Raw genomic sequence first — 18,391 nt, forward strand, 5'->3', positions numbered from 1 at the left:
AACAGTGCATAATTATTGGATGCTGTCTATTGAAAGCGGCCTGGAATCAGTATTGCACAAGGGTACTGCATCTGGCGCTCCTATCCTGGTCTCTACGTCGGAGAGACTGGATGCCCACTGGGAGACTGCTTTGTTGAAGACTTGGCTCTGTCCGCCACTATAAAGTAGATCTCCCAGTGGCTGCCCATTTTAATTCCCCTTCGCATTCCCTTGTCTGTCCATGGTCTCATGCACTGCCAGACTGAGACCACCTGTAAATTGGAGGAACAACATTTCACCTTTTGTCTGGCCCCCTTCAAACTGAATGGACTTCTCTGGTTTCTGTTAAACACCCTTCTCTGCCCTGCACTCTATCTCTCTTCCCTTTTTCTGAACCAAAATCAATTCTCACCTTTCTTCTTATATCCAATTAACACCTTTTTTTTGGTATGGCCTCCCCCCATCCCCGACCAGTCTTCAGTTTTTTTCAGACACCTTCCTGATTTTAGCTTATACCTTGAAAAAAGGCTCAGGCCCGAAACATTGGTGATGTATCTTTACCTCGTATGGACTGACTGGTTGAATTTTCCCTGCATTTCTGTGTTTTTGCAGCAGTATTGGACATATTGGATGTAACATTGCATGTACTGGAGAGAACATTGCATGTATGTGATCGAGTAGATGCTAAAGAGATTGTATATTGGATACATTGTTGAAGCCTGGATGGAGTGTAACACTGGGTACAATATTGCTTGCATGGGAGAGAATATTTGCACTGACCTCAGTCCAGTAAGGGCAATATTACATATATTGCTTGCAGTATTGCACATAAAATGTGCACCTGGGTACACTAGTGCAGAGCCCCCCCCTCCCCCCTCTGCCCCTCCACAGTCCACTTGATAAAACCTCACTGACCACACCCGATCTCAGGTCTTTGCTCTGAATCATTGCTGCCTGATCTGTGCTCAATTATTGGATTTTATTTTCTCTTTCCATCAGTATGAATCTCTTTGACATGGATCCAGATGTGTTTTTATTTATAAACTGTGTCACACTCTGAGAGAATCATGCCGGAGTAATGAATTCTGAGGGAAATGTTGAGACTGCACACTTGACTGGGCAATGCCTGGATGACGAATGGTGGCAGTGGAGAGACGTTGTTGTACCCCTCGGTTTGGTGTGTCCTGTCAGGTAGTTAATCTTGGCACAGTGTGACAGCTAGATTAAATCTTTGTTGTAAGTGAGATTCTGTATAAACCTGTTTTTATTAATCTCTTTGCTGCGATATTAGGTTAAGAACATATGACGCACAAACAGGAGAAGGGCTCCACCCTCTGTTGTTCATTCATGCCCAAAACCATTCACTCCCTTCCTGGGGAGGAGTGGGGGAGGTTGGTAGTGTGCAAGTCAGGGGCACTGCCAATAACACTGGACAATGAAGACTTTGCTTCATGAACATTGTTGGGTGGTTTTTATGGATTTTGATCACGAAAACCACCAAACAATTTTCCTATCACGTACTTTTTTTTAGATTTCACCTATTTTGTGCCATATTTTATGTTTACTCAGCTCCATCAGGCTGAGGAACAGCTTCTTTCCACAGGCAGTGAGAATGCTGAACGACCAAAGGAACTGCTCACACCCACCATCTGAGACTCTCACATCAATGAAACAACATCTATTTATTTATTTGTGTAAATGAAATATTTTTCTTACATGTATATTGCTTGTCTGTATGTGTGTTATGTGTGTCTGCGTGTTTTGGACCAAGGACCAGAGGAGATGCCTGTTTTGGCGGGTTGTACTTGTGCAATCAGATGACAATAAACTTGACTCACATATTGCCCACATATGTGGGCCTATGCAAATGTTGTCTTAGGCCTGGGCATGCTTCCACAGAATAGATGCAGACAGGCCATAAAAGTGGCTCACATATACAGATGCTGTGCATTACATTGATTATAGATTGAAAGCATGTTGATGCACATGTTCTTCAGGCAATAGCAGAGTGAGTGGACTTAACAATAGCATTCATTGTCTTCGGGAAGATTCTGTGCATCAGAAATGTCTCCAATCTTGCAACAGCTCTGTTGCATTTGTGGTGCGTATATGCCTAATGCTAAATTCAATAAAAGTTAATTTAATGTTTCTCCAACTTCCTACATGATGCAGCAAATCTGAAGTTATCCTTGTACTCAGCTTGTATCATAATCCCCAATTTTTTTTTCAGGAAGCAAACCTTTGAAAAAATTTGTTGTCAACCTGTAAGGTTATGGATGTGAACACTTGGTTCACCCGGTAAGGGTGGGGGAGGGGGGTATGTGGGTGTGTGGGGTGGGGGGGGTATGTGTGTCACTGCACAATGACTGCTGTGTCCAAACATCCCATCAAACTCTGCCCTAAATCTGCGGGACAGATAAGCAGCTGAGGCCTCTGTAATGGGTTCCCCGTCCCCACTTGGGAAACCTCCCAACACAGGGCCTCGTCCTGGGACCTCACAGGCAGAGTGAAGACCTGTCATTGATGTGCCTGGCTCGCAACCCCCACCTTGTGAGTCCAACAGTAATAACCAAAGCTGAGTGCTTCGTGTATCCCTGCATTGTGGCTGGTGAGCAACAGTAACCGGGCTGTTCCACCAGAGGTGGCAAATGTTGGATCATTAAGCAAACTGCTGGAAGAACTGAGGGTTGGGCAGCATCTGTGGAGTCGACATTAGGGGTCAAAACTACAGGATTAAATGGTTAAATGGGGAGCTTTTAAAGTGCAAAGATGAGCTCAATGGGCCAACAGGCCTCCTCCGAACACAATCTCAGGCTGCAAATCACTGGAGACTGGCTGAAGGGGAACCAAGTACCAAAACTGGGATGTGAGAGGGCACTGAAGGGTTCCTAATTGTGTCGGAGGTTTGGGTCTGGAGCTCAGGTGTGAGAGCCCTGGAGGCAAATCCATGTACACTCGGTGACTTTGCGGAGAATCTCTTTTGTTTCTCTTTTCCTGACTGTAAGGGGCACCCAGCAATTTCTGTTGATGGTGAATCTGTCTGGCTTATGACAGACTGAAGGGATTTTTGTGTGATATCACATCTGTTTTATTGCATTTCTGCCCACCAGTTACATTTGCTTTTGTTTGGTCTACGTGGTTCTGTCCAAGTGCAATTGTACCCACTGCCATGCACACACATTCTGGAAAAACTCAGCAGATCACACAGCATCCATAGGGAGTAAAGGGTAACCTACGGTTCAGACCTGGCTCCCTCCGGGTTATTTTATGGCAGACTGAGCCTAGCACATTGCGGAGGGTGAGAATTATTCCCTGAGTCGGGCTCTGTGTCGGGGACCATGCTCTGGATAATTCTGGGGAGAGCTTTGCAGAGCACCTTAGACTGTGTTATCTTCAGGGGGAGCGTTGCCACATTATTTAGCGGAGAAACCTCTCCAGTGGGTTTACCCTTCTTCTTGGAATGTTCAGATCTTGCCTCATTACAGGAAGGATGTAGACGCTCTAGAGAGAGGGCAGAGGAGATTCACCAGGAAGTTGCTGAATGGGAGATCATTTCTGATGAAACAAGGTTGTCAGAGCTCGGGCTTTTGTCTTTGGTCCGACGAATGATAGGAGATTAGTTAATAGAAGTATCTAAGGTTGTGAGGGGCTTTGATAGGGTGGAGAGGCAGCCCCTGTTTCCTGGGGCAACTACAGCAAATACCAGAGGAAAATGGTTTAAGGTGAGTGGAGAAGGTTTCAGGGAGATGTCAGAGTGGTGGGTGCCTGGAATATGTTGCCAGGTTGGTGGTGGAGGCTGGTCCTATAGGAGGAACATTTAAAACAGCCACTCTCAGTGGCAGATCTGTGCACCTCCCTGCCCCCCCCTCCGGGGGGCCACAGCACATTTAAGGGGGGGGCACAGACTGAAATCATAAAATATTCTTTATGTCGTTGGTCAGAGAGAAGTGCAGAAGAAACCAACTAAACTTGACTGCTTTGCCAGGAAGGGAGCTCATAAACTCTGAGCAGGGTCCCAAAGCGGATCTCCAAGAAATAGATAATGGGTGTGAGGTCAGGGAGGATTAGATGGTTGAGTAGGCTTATGTAAGCTGAAGGGTCTGTACTATGCTGTAATGTTCTATGATTGGAATTTGACTTAAATGAGGCCAAACTGTGTGAAGCAGGGCTCGGGGAGGTTGGGGTGGGGGGGTGGGGGGGGGGGGGGTGGAGGAGGTGTTGACCTCCCTGCCAGAAGATTGAATGTGACATGTGAATTTGGTGCAGGAAAGGGCCATTCTGTCCCATGGGAAAGTTCTACCAATCCATGTGACTGGACCTCAACTTCACATTCCTCTCAACCTATATTAACCTTTCACCCCTCGCGTATGGTGAATCCGTCTACCTCGATCCTAAAACCATCTGAAGACTCTGCTGAGACATTACAGGGATTTAAAGTGCAGTAAAAAGCACCTTGTTATCCGGTGCTGTATGATGGGCATATCAGAGGGTCCTTGTTGAGGCATGGGCAGTGCCTAGGGTGGTGTCAAGCCAACTCTCCATTAACTTCCACTTGTCAAGTCCACAACATGCCAGAGAACTGAGCATTTCCTGTGTGATTTCCCCCAGTTAGCAGAGGAACAGGGCCTTCAGCCCATCTGAGATTAACGTGATGTCCCAGTTACAGTAAAACTCACCTGCTTGCATCTGATTCATGTCACTCTGTTCCCTGCATATGCAAGCATCTGTCTAGAAGGCTCCCAAATCCAATGATAGTATCTGCTTCCAGCACCATCCCTGTTACCTACCACTCTGATTCAACAAAAAGACTCAAACGTCTCCCCAACCATGCCTTAAACTGGTGGTTTTCAAACTTTTTCTTTCCACTCACTTGCCACTATGCCATAGGTGCTCTGTGATTAGAAAAGGATTGCTTTAGGTGGTCTGTAAGTGGGGGAAAAAGATTGAGAATCACTCTTTTAATTGTACCTAATTGACTCATTATGTGCAGGATTTCAGAACTTCAAAATGGGCCAATGACAATTTTTCTCAAGCAAAATATTTCAGTAACAATTGGGTGTAGAGCAGAGATTCTCAACCTTTCCACTCACATACCACATACCACCTTAAGCAATCCCTTACTAATCACAGAGCACCTATGGCATAGGAATTACTTAGAGTGGTATGTGACTGGAAAGAAAAAGATTGAGAACCACTGATCTAAGTTTAATTTTTTAAAAATATCCAGAAGCAACGTTACTCGTTTTCCAGAGGCTGGAACAAGACTGGAGCCGCGAAGATGTGTTGGTTCAGGGTTCCCAGGGTTAGCTGGAAGTTTGTGCTGGCAACTGCAGTTGCTGAAGGTGGGAGACTTGGGCTGGCGGAGGTGGGGGTGGTGTTAGCACCACCACTGAGTCCAGTTGGAGGAGTGCTGAATTTTTTGTCGAGGTTTGAGAAGGTCACTGAGATGGGGGTGGAACATGAGCTACTGTCAGGGTGTTGGGGACCATGCAGTGGGAGACAGCGCAACACAGCTTGAGATGAAAGTAGGAGGAGGATCTTTGGCAATAATGTATTGCTATAACTTGGAAGTCAGATATTTATTTAGGAATGGACAGATGGCATGCAGAAATTCAGAGTTGTATTCCACTAGAGAAAATTACTTATAATTTAAGAGATAAATATCATAAATTTTTTGAAATGTGGAGCCCATATTTACAAACTGTTGGCATTGAAATTTAAATGAATCTCAAACATTCCCTTTCTCTATGAATGTAGAAGTTTAAAAGAATTGGAAAGTGAAATGCTCCTGTGGTCCTTTTTTTTAGTTTGTAGGGGGTTGGGGAGGGGGTGGGACGGAGGGGGGTGGAATTTAGAGGTAGTTTTTCTTTCTTTTTTAAAATTATTTTTTCCTTTTTTATATCTAAAATACCACATGTATTTGGATTGTTTGAAATACTGTGGTATGTTGAAGTGGTTTTATATTAAATAAAATTCTAATTGATCCTGGGGCGAGGGTGAGAGGAGAGACCTGTAAGAGGGAAGGAACTGTAATTAAATTGGGGAGAATTGGGGTGGTGATGGCCCAACTGGGGCCCCCCACTGTTGACATTTCTGTGACTTTGAATAAAATATTGGAAGTATTATAAAAAAAATGTTGACATGGATGGGATGGACCATTATTCCAAGGAGTGGCCAAAAGTCCTGGGTTGGTGCATGAGTTGAGCCGGTATCTGGGGGTCAGTGGGAAAGCAGCAGAAGGTGATTGATTCGTGGGAAATATTGGCAAGGGTATCAAAGCCTTCCACTACCTTATCTATGCAGTGGCGAAGTGGTCTCGATCAGATCACCAGCTGATTCCAAGCCTCTGAATAAGAAAACAAAATATTTGCAAGCCGTAAAGTCCACAGTAAATGCTGGAGGAACTCGGGCGGAAAGATATCTAACTGACGTTTTGGGCCTGGGCCCTTGAGGAAGGTAGAAGCAAAAAGCAGGCTGGCGCCTGACATCTGCTTGAAAAAGCAGATTCATACCTCAAAGGGCTCAGGCCCGAAACATTGGTTTTATACGTTTACCTCCTATGGACGCTGCAAGACTGGCTGAGATCCTCTAGCCCTTCTGTGAGTTTACTTCCAATCTCAGCATCTGCAGACTTTTGTGCTCCACTTGATCTGCTAGCCATTCCTGGCTGTCTGTAACCTCTCTTTGAAATGCCACAGATGGAATGCACGGCCACCACCCAGGTCATACCTGGATCCCCGTCTCCTCCTCCTGAGGGTGATGTACCAACACTGGAGCTTTCAAGGAGACTGAGGCAGGAGCTGCGGATTCTGGCGGACATGGGCCTGAATAGCTGGACGGATTTGGGAGTGGGGGGAGGGTCCTTCATTTGGGGGGGGAGGAAGGGCTCAGGGCCGAAACTTGGGTAATATATTTTTACCTCCTAAAGAGGTAAAGGTTCCATTATTGTCCCGTAATACTACATTTAGAATGTAATATACATGAAATTCTTTAACTTTTGACCACCGTAAGGCAGGCAGAGAGTCACCACTCTGTCCAGCGCCTCTCACATAAGCCTACAGCACCTCCCATCCAAGTTCTGACCAGGCCTGAGCTTCTGAGATCTATGGAGGCTGCGAGACCAGCTGAGTTCCCCCAGCAATTCTGTGTTTTTATGACAATCACAGCATCTGGAGACTTTTGTGCTCACACTATCTGCCTCCGTACTTGTTTCTGTGTGCGTTACCCATTTTGGCATGAGTGTAATCCCCCCGTTCTCGTTTGCACGTCTGACTGTGTTCATGAGGATGTTGGTGTATGTGTGAGTGTCTCGGTCTCGTCTGAGTGCACGGGAGTGTTTTTGGTGGGCTCGTCTGGGCACGTGCGAGTCCGCGAGCGTGGTTGAGAGCTGTGTCTGTTTGCATGCGTGGATCCATGAGGCTGGTCCAAAGTGTGCGGATGGTGGAGGTGGGTGCACGGGGGCAGGAAGAGGATGGGGAGGAGAAGATGATGGATGTAGAACGCCAGTGGAATTGCTGTGAAAGCGATGCAGCCTTGGCAGAGAGTCAGAGACTTCTCTCGTGGGCCAGAGTTGAATAAATGCAACCCAGTAATGAAAATTTCTCCAGAGGATTTGCTTTTCATGTCCGGTGGACAGGAATGTTTGGAGATGTGGGAAGAAGGAGGGTGTTCTGGTGTTGCATAATTTGTGGTGATAACATCGTGTTGATGTTAAGGGCCTGATTTGTAGAGATACTGAGATATTCTCCTGAATCAACAGGCACTCCAGCTAAGTGTTTAACCCCTTGGGAACCATACGAGAGTGGCTACACAAACAGTACTTTGAGTGGATTGAAACGTTTTGCTTAATGTTGCCACAGGAATCTTACTTTCCAAGCCTCAGCCCTTAGTAGCAGGTTGATGCATGTGTCCCAGAGAGCTGCAAGATCCCAGATCCATCCCCCCTTCTCTGGGCCAGACCGAATAGTCACGACTGAGCCAGTTGGTGGGACTCACTGGAGCGGACTCTATTGGCCCCACCTGGGTTCAGGACAGACAAGTGTTGCCCCTGTGGTGTCATTAGGGTTGGTGTCACCCAGTGCAGTAACTCATGGTGTCACCCTCCTGCCCCTCCCCCCCTCACCCACGGACCTCCTCCCGCAACAACTATAAAAACACCAGCAGCATTGAAAACAACAACATGTGCTGGTAGCGCGTGCAGACGAAACCATGTGATTCAAAGCTCATTGTAATTGGGTAATAATGACAGCTCTGACCGGAGCACGTTAGAAGGTTCAAAAAGTAAATGAACATTGTGTAGGAACATTGATACATGGAAGCTGGGCTTACGGAAAATGTTTTTGTTGTTATAACTAACGACAGGGATATTTTTATACAAAATAATACATTTTTGCTGAAACACTGCCCAACAATTTTATAGAGAGTCATTTTGGTGTCACCCAACGTGGTCCACACCCCCTAGTGACACCAGTGTGTTGCTCCCCTCCTCAGTAAATTGGATTGATGGGCTTCTCCTGCTGGCAGCTGGCATGGTCTGTTGTCAATTAGCAATGCCTTGCTATTATTGCCTAGAGCAGGATAGGGGGAAGGTCAATGAAAGGGAGGGGGAGAAGCTGAGTATCAAGGGGACCCCCAGGGTTCACTGGTCCACACTAGGGCTTTGACATTGGGTGTGAACCACTTTACCAGTCCCCACGGCATCTGCCAGCTGATCAGGCTGGCGTGTGGCGCATGTCCTGTCCAGACCACATCAACAAGATGCTGACAAATGTTCGGACCGCCCTGCTCACTGCCCCCTTTGGGAATGACTGCTCTGTGATGTTGGTGTCCTTCTTAAGGCAGTGCCTGGCATAAGATGTCCGTGGATGGGAGGAGGGTGCCCATGATGGACCTGGCTGGTGTGCCACATAATTTATCCTTCTGTGTCTCCAAGCCGCTGGGTCACATGGAACGTAGCCACCACCCCACAACCCAGGAGTGTGAATTTAAAAAGACCTATATGGTTAATAAAGGCAATTACGTTGCGTAGGAGATCTGCTTGAGTCCTAAGACTGCTTGCACAGATCTCCACTGGTGCTCTGACCTGCCCTTCAGTCACCATTGTCGAGCGTAGGCGTAAGTTTGATGTCACAGTAGCTGGGGGTGCTACTGCACCACTTGCCCTGCCTCCTTCAGCTCTGGAAGCTGACTCAGCTCTGCATAAAGGGACCTCTGCCTTGAAGGTCATCGGCATAAAAGGTAAATTTGCCTTTTTATTTTACTTGAGACGGCCTAATGAAGGCTGTTGGAGACCATCTTCGGATGCTGCAATAATTATGCGTTGGAACATGGTGCTGGGGGTGTAAAGACCATGAGGCGCTGACTGCAGCAGAATAATTGGAAATACTCCTTCCTCGTTTGTTGTTCATGTAAACTGCAACAATGAATTACCTGATGGTCGGGATCAGATGTGGGAGAAAAGATTAGTTTTACTTTACGTGCAGTACACAAATGTGTTGGAGAAGCTCAGTTTTCAGGTTTATTGACAGAGTGCGCACGTGACATCATGTACAGCCCAGGGATTCTTTTTTCCTGCGGGCCAGGCAGAATTACCACATATTGCATGCACGTAAACAAACAAAGAAATGTAAACAAACTGACTGTGCAATACCGAAGTAAGAGTGCTCAAATGAGTCCCTGATTGAGTTTGTCGTTGAGGGGTCTGATGGTGGAGGGGTAGCAACTGTTCCTGAACCTGGTAGTGCAAGTCTTGTGGCACTGATGCCTCTTCCCTGATGGCAGCAGCGAGAACAGAGTGTGTGCTGGGTGGTATGGATCCTTGATGTTCGCTGCTGCTCTCCGACAGCAGTGTTCCCCGGAGATGTTCTCGACGGTGGGGAGGGTTTTGCCTGTGAGGTCCTGGGTTGGTCAAGCAACATCCACCAGAAGGAAAAGGATAACTGACATGTGGGGTCTAAATCCTTCTTCAGGAACGTGAGAAAGAAATCAGGCCAACAGCTGAATAAAAAGTTGGATGGGGGGAGAGAGGGGATGGAGGAAGGGGCCACGAGAGGAGCACAGGTCAACAGGGTGGGGGGAGAGAGAAAGAAGCTGCAATGTGATGGGGGAGGCAAGGGAAGCTGGAGGAAGAGACCGAGGTATTGGGAACTGGGATGGGGTTAATGGAGGTTGGAGAGGCAGATATTAATGCTCTCTGGTTAGAGAGTGACAAGACGAAATATGAGGTGTTGTTCCTCCAATTTACTGGTGGCCTCGGTTTTACTTTAAAGGTCTGGCAGTTTAATTATACCATATACATATTTTATATGTATGTATATATAAATATTTATATATATATATATATATATATATATGTGTGTGTGTGTGTGTGTGTGTGTATACATATATCTTAGTATCAATGGTGCTTGGTTCCTATATTGACCTCTGTGTAAGTTCTGTTGCTTTTGTTTATCCCCTCAACTTCCCAAAGAGGCAGCCGGTTGCTGTAAATTGCCCCTGGTGTCTGGGAATGTGGTAAAATGTGGGGATTAGAGTCATGGCTAGCATGGAGTTGATGAGCCAAAAGGGCCTGGTCTATACTGTGCAACTTGTTTGACACACGCGTTGCTGTGTGTGTCTACCACGACCCAATCCAGCTCGAGTTGTTCCAGCTTGTGAAAGTGGGATTAAAAGAATATTGAATGTATTAATGTTAGTGATAAAAGCTGTTTGAAATGGCAGACTTGGGTTTTTGCGAAGATTTGTGTTGCCAACTGAAACTGATTTCTGACTGGCCTTGTGCCTAAACGTAGCTGGGATTTCAGCTTTTTACATTCCTGTCTAATACTTATCGCTCTGCAGAGTTCCTTGTTATGAGATATGCAGTTTGTTGGTCCGAGATCACAATGTGGGCTTCTGTTTTTTTCCTGAAGTTATGTGGAGTGCAGGGTAGCTCATAGATGGCAAAGATTGAGCAGCTGTGTCCCTGAGGCATTGACCGTCATGAGTCAGGCAGGGGATCCCTGATATTGTTCGGACTTTGAAGCAGAAGGGTCTCATTTTGAGCACCACTGCTGAATTGTGGGAGTGTGATGGTGCAGCCCTTTGACCGATTGCTGGGCTGAGACAAATCGGTCTCGACAACTTCATTATCATCTGACTGCACATACGGACTGTACATCTGACTGTTCACACGGAACAGTGTTTTTCCAGACCACGGTGCACACACATACACAGTACTTAATAATCACATGTATACAACCAGATGTAATATAAAATAAACATAATATAAATATTTTGGGATGATTTACTCAGTTAAAGATACTGTTCACCAATTTCACATTCTGTGGGAAGAAGCCAATCCCAGCCTGGCAGTCTTGATTTTGATGTTCCTGTACCTTCTTCCTGATGGCAGTGGGTCAAGCTCTTCCGACCATCAAGAATATCTACTGGGAGCGCTGCCGTTGGAGAGCAGCGACAATCATCAAAAATCCACACCACCCAGAACAATCTCTGTTCTCGCTGTTGCCCATCAGGAAGGAGGGTACAGGTGCCATAAGACTCGCACCACCACATTCAAGAACAGTTGCTACCCCTCCCACCATCAGACTCCAAAATCACAGACTCATTAGTTATTATTGAAAATTTATTTTCTACATTTGCACAGTCAGTTTGTTTACATTTATTTCTTGAATATAGTTTACAGTTACCAGTGTTACGAACTAATAAAATCTTATTAGTACTAACACAGGAACAGCAATGGAAAATTCACCAGACAATGGTAAATTAAAAATAATAGTTTTATCAAACTATTAATAACATAACATTTCTTACTTATCTCTAAATTTAACCCCTCCTTGTGCAAATGTAAATGTGTGTGTTTGTGTGTATTACAATTTAAAACCATTACAATTTAAACTTGATTCTGGAAAAAGTCAGTTTTTAAAGTCCAGTTTCAAATGTCTTGTTGTCTTCAGGATTCTTTTAAATCACAGTTCAGAAGTAATTATGAAACACTTTTAAACATTATATTTTCAGATCTCCTGAAGCTCACAAGCTGTCCTTTCAGAGAGATATTCTTTGAACACGAATGATCATCTTCTGGCATGAATGAGGCTGCCTCTCTATTCGTAAAAGAGCAGTCTTACTTAAAAGCCACTTATGTTGTGTATCTCCTATGATAAAGATCGTACAATATAGAACAGCATCTCAATTTCTTCCTAGAGACTACTGCGCTAGTCCTGCCTTTCCAGGATGTCGACCTTCTGATGAAAATGTGTCTCTGCCTTCGAAATATAGTTCTCTGACATCATGTGATGTTACAACATCAATGAGATCAGTCTGATTCCTGAGAACCATGTGAACATGTACTGGAATCTTTAACAGTTGCCAGCTCCAGTTTCTTGGAAATCATGGAACCTTTGTAACTCTGTTCCAAGAGGCCTAAGTGGTCTGGTTTTGGAAAGTCTAATGATCTCAAGAAAAACCTGTTCTTGTTTAAAACAGATGGCCTCCTTCAACAGTTCTTATTGAGTACTTAAATACTTCAGTTTTCAATAAATCAATTAAAATCCACTTCAGTTCCATTAGCTCTGCCTTTCCACATGTTGTGTCTTCAAAAAGGAACCCTCTTTCTGAGTGTCAATGTTAGGGTTAGGAACCCTAACCCTCATCCTAACCCACACACACCTGTGTGTGACCCTGTACCAGCCCACAACCAACTTACTAAGAATATATACAGTACCCTAACTCTGTATCTTACTTCGCTAAGACTTTTTATATGAAATATAGCTTAACATCAACCTCAATATTAACACAGATTCATTACACCAGTAATTAGAAACTCTTCCTGGCCCACGGGAAAAAGAATCTCAGGGTTGTATGCGATATGTGTATTCATACAATAAATTTGAACTTTGAAGATTCTGTGTTCTGGATGGTGGCGATCCTCGATAATTTTTTGAGTCCTATTTAAGTGCATGGTTGGTATGGACAAGTTGGACTGCAGGGATGGTTTCTACGCTGTGGACCTCTGACTCCGAGAGACGCTCCCTGCTCTCACAGGTGGATGGAAAAGAACTCATGGGATAATCTTGAGTATTTGAAGAGAAAATGTTCCCTGGTTATTTTCTTACTCCTGTTACTGGAACTTGCTGTGTTTCTTACAACAGCAATCATACTTCAGATATGCCTTGGTTGGGACATTCTGGAAGTTGGTACAGAAATTCATCGTGGTGTCTCATTTTGTTTCCATGCATTATGTGGACAACGCTGGGACCGGGAGGGTCTATTGTCTATGCAGCATGCTCCTGAACTGAGGGGCAGTCATTGAGGTTTCTGTCCCCAGGCACATATCGGTCGGCCAGACTGAGAAGGACAGTCTGTTGTTCCCATGGCAACAGCGACTGCAAGTAGGTTCAAATCCAGAATTATTTATTTGAACTTAAATTCTCCAGAGCTATAGTGGGCTTTGAACTTGACTCTTTGGATAATGGCCTGGAATTGTTTCTGATGTTATGCCAAGATAACTACTGAAGCTCTGCCCCTTTATTTCCTCTCTCTCTCTATTCCTCCCTCTCTATTCCAATCTCTCTCTCTCTCTCTCTCTATTCCCCCCTCTCTCTCTCTATTCCCCCTCTCTCTCTCTATTCCCCCTCTCTCTCTCTATTCCCCCCTCTCTCTATTCCCCCTCTCTATTCCTCTTTATTTATGTGTGTCTATATACATACATAGACATTTCTATCCATACACACACATATACATACACTGAGTATGTGTGTGTGTGATTATATATGTATGCCTCTCTCTATACCTATATATACTGTATTCATATGGATATAGGTAAACAATAGCATACAACAGGCAGAGCTTTCCCATGTTCTAGGTGCTTCTCCCTTGGGTAGCTCCTCAGGCCTGAGGATCACCTGCTCCGCTCTGGCTTGTGGGTTAGCAGGAGGCCGATGAAGCAACGATGGGAACGACAGAATCTGCCACATGAAGTGACAGACAGAAAGCGCTGGATGTGAGCCGATGAACATGTACCAGTGATGTAGAACTTCCGTGGGCTCCTGACAAATGACTGAGAGGTTCTCAGAAGCATCCCGGATGCTGCCCCTCCAAGTATTTGTGGATTGGTTGCGGTGTCCCCTACATTGCGGAGACTGGGAGATGGCTTTGTTGAGCACCTCACAATGGTGTGAATCTCTCAGTGGCCACCCATTTCAGTTCCCTATTTCCTTGCTGATATGTCTGTCCATGTACCACCAGACTGAGACCACCCTCAAATTGGAGGAACAAACCTCATCTTCTGACTGGGCACTCTCCAACCAAATGACATTAACGTTGACTTTTCTGGCTTTCATTAAACCTCCCCACATACACCCCCCTTCACTACTTCCCTTATCGCCTTCCCACAGCTCTGTCTCTCCCTTCCCTCTCTCCTTTTGTACAGATGCAATACATTCTCATCTCTCTCCTCATATCCAGTGAGACCTTTTGTTCGTTTGGACTCCTCCCCCAGTCTAAGATTTCCTTTTTTGCTCATTCCTTGAAGAAGAAGGGCTCGGGCCCGAAACATCGGCGATGTATCTATGGACCCTGAAAGACATGCTGAGTTCCTCCAGCATTTCTGCGTATCTACTACAATCAGAGCGTCTACAGACTTTCGTGTTTCACGTGGGGCCAGAGGTCCCAGGAGGTCGGTGGATTTTATTCCCCTCCCTAAGGAGACTTGTTGCACCTGATCCCCTGTCTGTTGATACACAAAGGTGCTGGAGAAACTCAGAAGGCCATGCAGCATCCACGGAAAATAAAGGGCAACCAATATTTTGATTCAGCAGGCCCGAGATGTCGGTAATGCATCTTCCTACAGATGCTGTGAGACTGGCTGACTTCCTCTGGCTTTTCTGTGCTTTTGCACCAACACCTCGGGCCTGGGCCCTTCGCCAGGCAAGGGAGGGAGGGCGGGAGAAAGGCAGGGGGCCTGCTCACGGATCAAGCAACTGCAGCTGTGACGAGGCAAAGAGAGGATCCTCCCTCCGCCTGCCGGGAAGCCAGTGAGGAGGGAATGGCCAAGGGGCTTGTGGCCTCCTGTCCAGGCCTCTCAGACAGAGAAAGAGAAAGTTCTGCTGCTTTTAAGAAATCTGACCCGACTTAAACTCAGCTTGTGGTTTTTGAAGTGATTTAGAGTTTTCCAGTGGAGCGCCATGCATACTCTCTCCCGACCAGTCCAAGAGAAACTGTACCACGTAAAGGAAACTTCTGTGCATATTTTCCATGGGATTTGGCCACTTTGGCATTCTGCTTGTGATGAAGCAAAGAAGTGGGGCAATTACAAGGCAATTCACCATGTTTAAAGGTGCACAGTTTCAGTCAATGGCAGTGGGAAGCAGGCTCTCCTCTGAGGCGAGGCCTGGCTCCAGCCAGAGTTCACAGGAGTGAAGGCCTGACAACCAAGGCTTAACCTGTTCCCTCAGGTCAGTGCAAGAAGGTGGCCCAGGGCACTTGCAAAGGAGAGTGGCCGGTACAGGTCGGCATGGCTAAAACTGGCCATCTGGACGTGGGATCATGCAGTGCACAGATTGGCTGTTGCATTTCCAGTGGTGTGGAATACAGAAGCTCCCCTACTTATGATGGTCAGACTTTCAAAATTATGACGGTGCTTTCAATTTTGAATTGCATTCTGTTCCCAAGCTTGCAATATGTGGTACGCTGTTGTCTCGCGATGCTGACTCAATCACGCTCACAGTCTCTGCAGCAATCACACGAAACACTGCACTGTAAGTAACCAAGTGCATTCTACTAGCCGTTCTCAAGCATCATGAGAGGAGAGTGAAAATGACCCTGTCACTTTAACATCCTCACCATCCAGCAATTAATTCTTCATGACCAGCGAGCTTTCTGCTGTGTACGTTAATGGTTTTATTCAGTGTGGAATGAAGGTATTCAAAATTTAATTATTAAAAAATGATAGGTGTGGTATTGGTTATAGACTTATGGTGGGTTTGCCGGAATGTAAGCCCATTGTAAGTTGAGGAGCACCTGTAGATCTTTGGGACATGACTGGGTCTAGATAAATGCAAGTCTCATGTTTGTTTGCAATGTCTAGATAACTTTCTGGCCTATTTGCAGAATGTTGAACCTCAAGGTTAGAGCACTGGTCTTGTAAACCAGGGCTCGCGAGTTCGTTCCTCGCTGGGCCCTCACTTCTGTGAGGGGCGCTAGACAAAGTGGCGATCTCTGTCTTCCTTACATTAAAGAATTTCTTGTATGTTACGTTCTAAATGTTGTATTACATGACAATAATGGAACCTTTCATGTTTATTATCGTCTGACTGTACATGTACAACCAGGCGAATGTGTTTCTCCGGACCATGGTGCACATCCACAGCACATGATAATCACATGCAGTATGTTCATACAGGTATAATTTAAAGTAAATATGAATATTTTGGGATGATTTACTCAGTTGCAGGAGTACTTGGTTCATCAGTCTTACAACCTGCGGGATGCTAACGAAACTCAGTAGGTCAAAGTGCATTTTCTATAGCAAAAATTCGGGAAGGGCTCAAGCCCGAGCTGTTGTTTATGTAACTTTATCTTTGCTACATAAAGGACACTGTTTGACTGCTGAGTTTCTGCAGCGTCTTGAGTTTGCTTCATTCACGGTGATTGCAGATGTTCCCACCTCTAATACTCATGCAGTTGTGCGAAGGGAACAATTTACAGAGTCTCGGATTGCAATGAAAATTGAAGATCAATTCGCACTGAGCACTGTTGCGGGGTTCATTCAGGAGCCTGATGGTTGCGGGGAAGAAACTGCCTTTAATCTTGTTAGTGGCATGTTCTCACAACCATAGAATATTACTGCACAGAAACAGGCCCTTCTAGTCCGTGCAAACCATTTTTTTTGGTTGCCCAGTCCCACTGACCTGCACCCTCCATACCCCTTCCATCCATGTACCTGTCCATATTCTCCTTAAAAGTTAAAATTGAACCTGCATTCAGCCGGAAGCCCCACCACCCTCTGTTGGAAGCAGTTCCTAAAAATGTTTCGTTTGTACTCAGCAGCTGATGCCTCTCATGTCAGTGACCAACAATAATTGGCCAGCACTGATGGATTCCAATTGCCCTGATACCACTTTTTCACGGTCACAATGTTCTGGTGAGACCTTTCTCTGTGTTCGTCACTGACGGCAACAAGATCAGCCAGGAAGAAGTCCAAGTGCATATGCAGAAAATGAATTTTAAACGTCTTGCTGCACTTTGTGGTTTTGTCTGCTTGGAGTCGACTTAAACTATGAAAGGAAATCACAAAAATAGGATATATCTAAAAACCGGTATGTGATAGGAAAACTTTAAGGTGATTTTTGTGAACAGCAGCCCAAAATCCAGAAATACACCCAAAAATGTTCAGGAAGCAAAATCTGTTGTCTAGTGTAATTTGGAAGTGCTGCAGTTTTTGAGGTCCAAGCGCTGTTCGGGGAGGGAGCTCCAGGGATTTGACCTGATGATGGTCACAGAACAATGATATGTTTCCACGTCAAGCTGGTGTGTGTCTTGGAGGACACCTGTCAGCTGGTGGGGTCCCCATGCATCTAGCTGGGTTTGGAAGATGCTCTCCGTTCTCCTCGCTTTCTCACCGACTCCACCCAGATTCACTCTGCACCCGAGGGGGAGTTTCCGTGACCTGTTCACCTGCCCTGCGTTTATGGAGTTGGAACAGGTTGGAGCATAAACAGTTTTTTTAAAAAGGTTTAAAAAAAATGGGAAAGTGGGAAGGGAAGGAGAGAACTCTCTGGGAGAGGAGGTCAGGAGGAAGGAGAGCGGGGATTGGTACAGGGTGAGCAGGGGCAGTAAGGGTATTGGTGGAGAATCTAAAGATGGAAGCAGCAGAGCGCAGATCCATGACCTGAGATAGTTTCCTCAGCGTTGAGCCTGGAAGACTGTATTGTGTTCAGCAAGAGGAAGAGGTGCAGTTCCTGCAGCTTTAGCGGAACACTACTGAGGGCAGGTGAGTGGGGGCAGGCATCTCTCCCACTGTTGCCACTGTGCTGGGCATCTGGAATCTGCCATTTGTCCCATTGTCACTGCCCACTGCAGCACACAATGCAGGGCTTGGCTAGCATGTCCCCTCCTCTCCTCCACTTCTTACATTTGCTCGTCTCTGCCCCTCCACTCCCCTTGTCTGTTTTTTACCTCCCTTCTCCTCCTTCTATCCCTCTCTATATCTTTCTATCCTCTCCCTTTCATTCTCCCTTCTTTCTCCCGCTTTCTCTCTCTTTCTCCCTGCCTCTGCAACCCTGTGGTCTCGTGAGAAGTTACATCCATAAATAGGCACGAGTTGCCTCTGAAGCTTCACTTCCCACTGCTGATCATTTTCTAAACATTGCAGTGTTGTGTTATTGCTGAGGGCAGTGACAAACACACTGATGCT

The 18,391-nt window shown here is 45.7% G+C and overlaps 1 protein-coding gene across 2 annotated transcripts in view; it reads left to right on the forward strand.

Moving 5' to 3' along the window:
- The window catches only part of nxn (nucleoredoxin), a 90,886-nt gene that overhangs the window by 1,014 nt on the left and 71,481 nt on the right, over positions 1–18,391 (forward strand). The window lies entirely within an intron of this gene.

Source organism: Narcine bancroftii, chromosome 14 (genome assembly GCF_036971445.1).
Source record: "Narcine bancroftii isolate sNarBan1 chromosome 14, sNarBan1.hap1, whole genome shotgun sequence".
NCBI lineage: Eukaryota > Metazoa > Chordata > Chondrichthyes > Torpediniformes > Narcinidae > Narcine > Narcine bancroftii.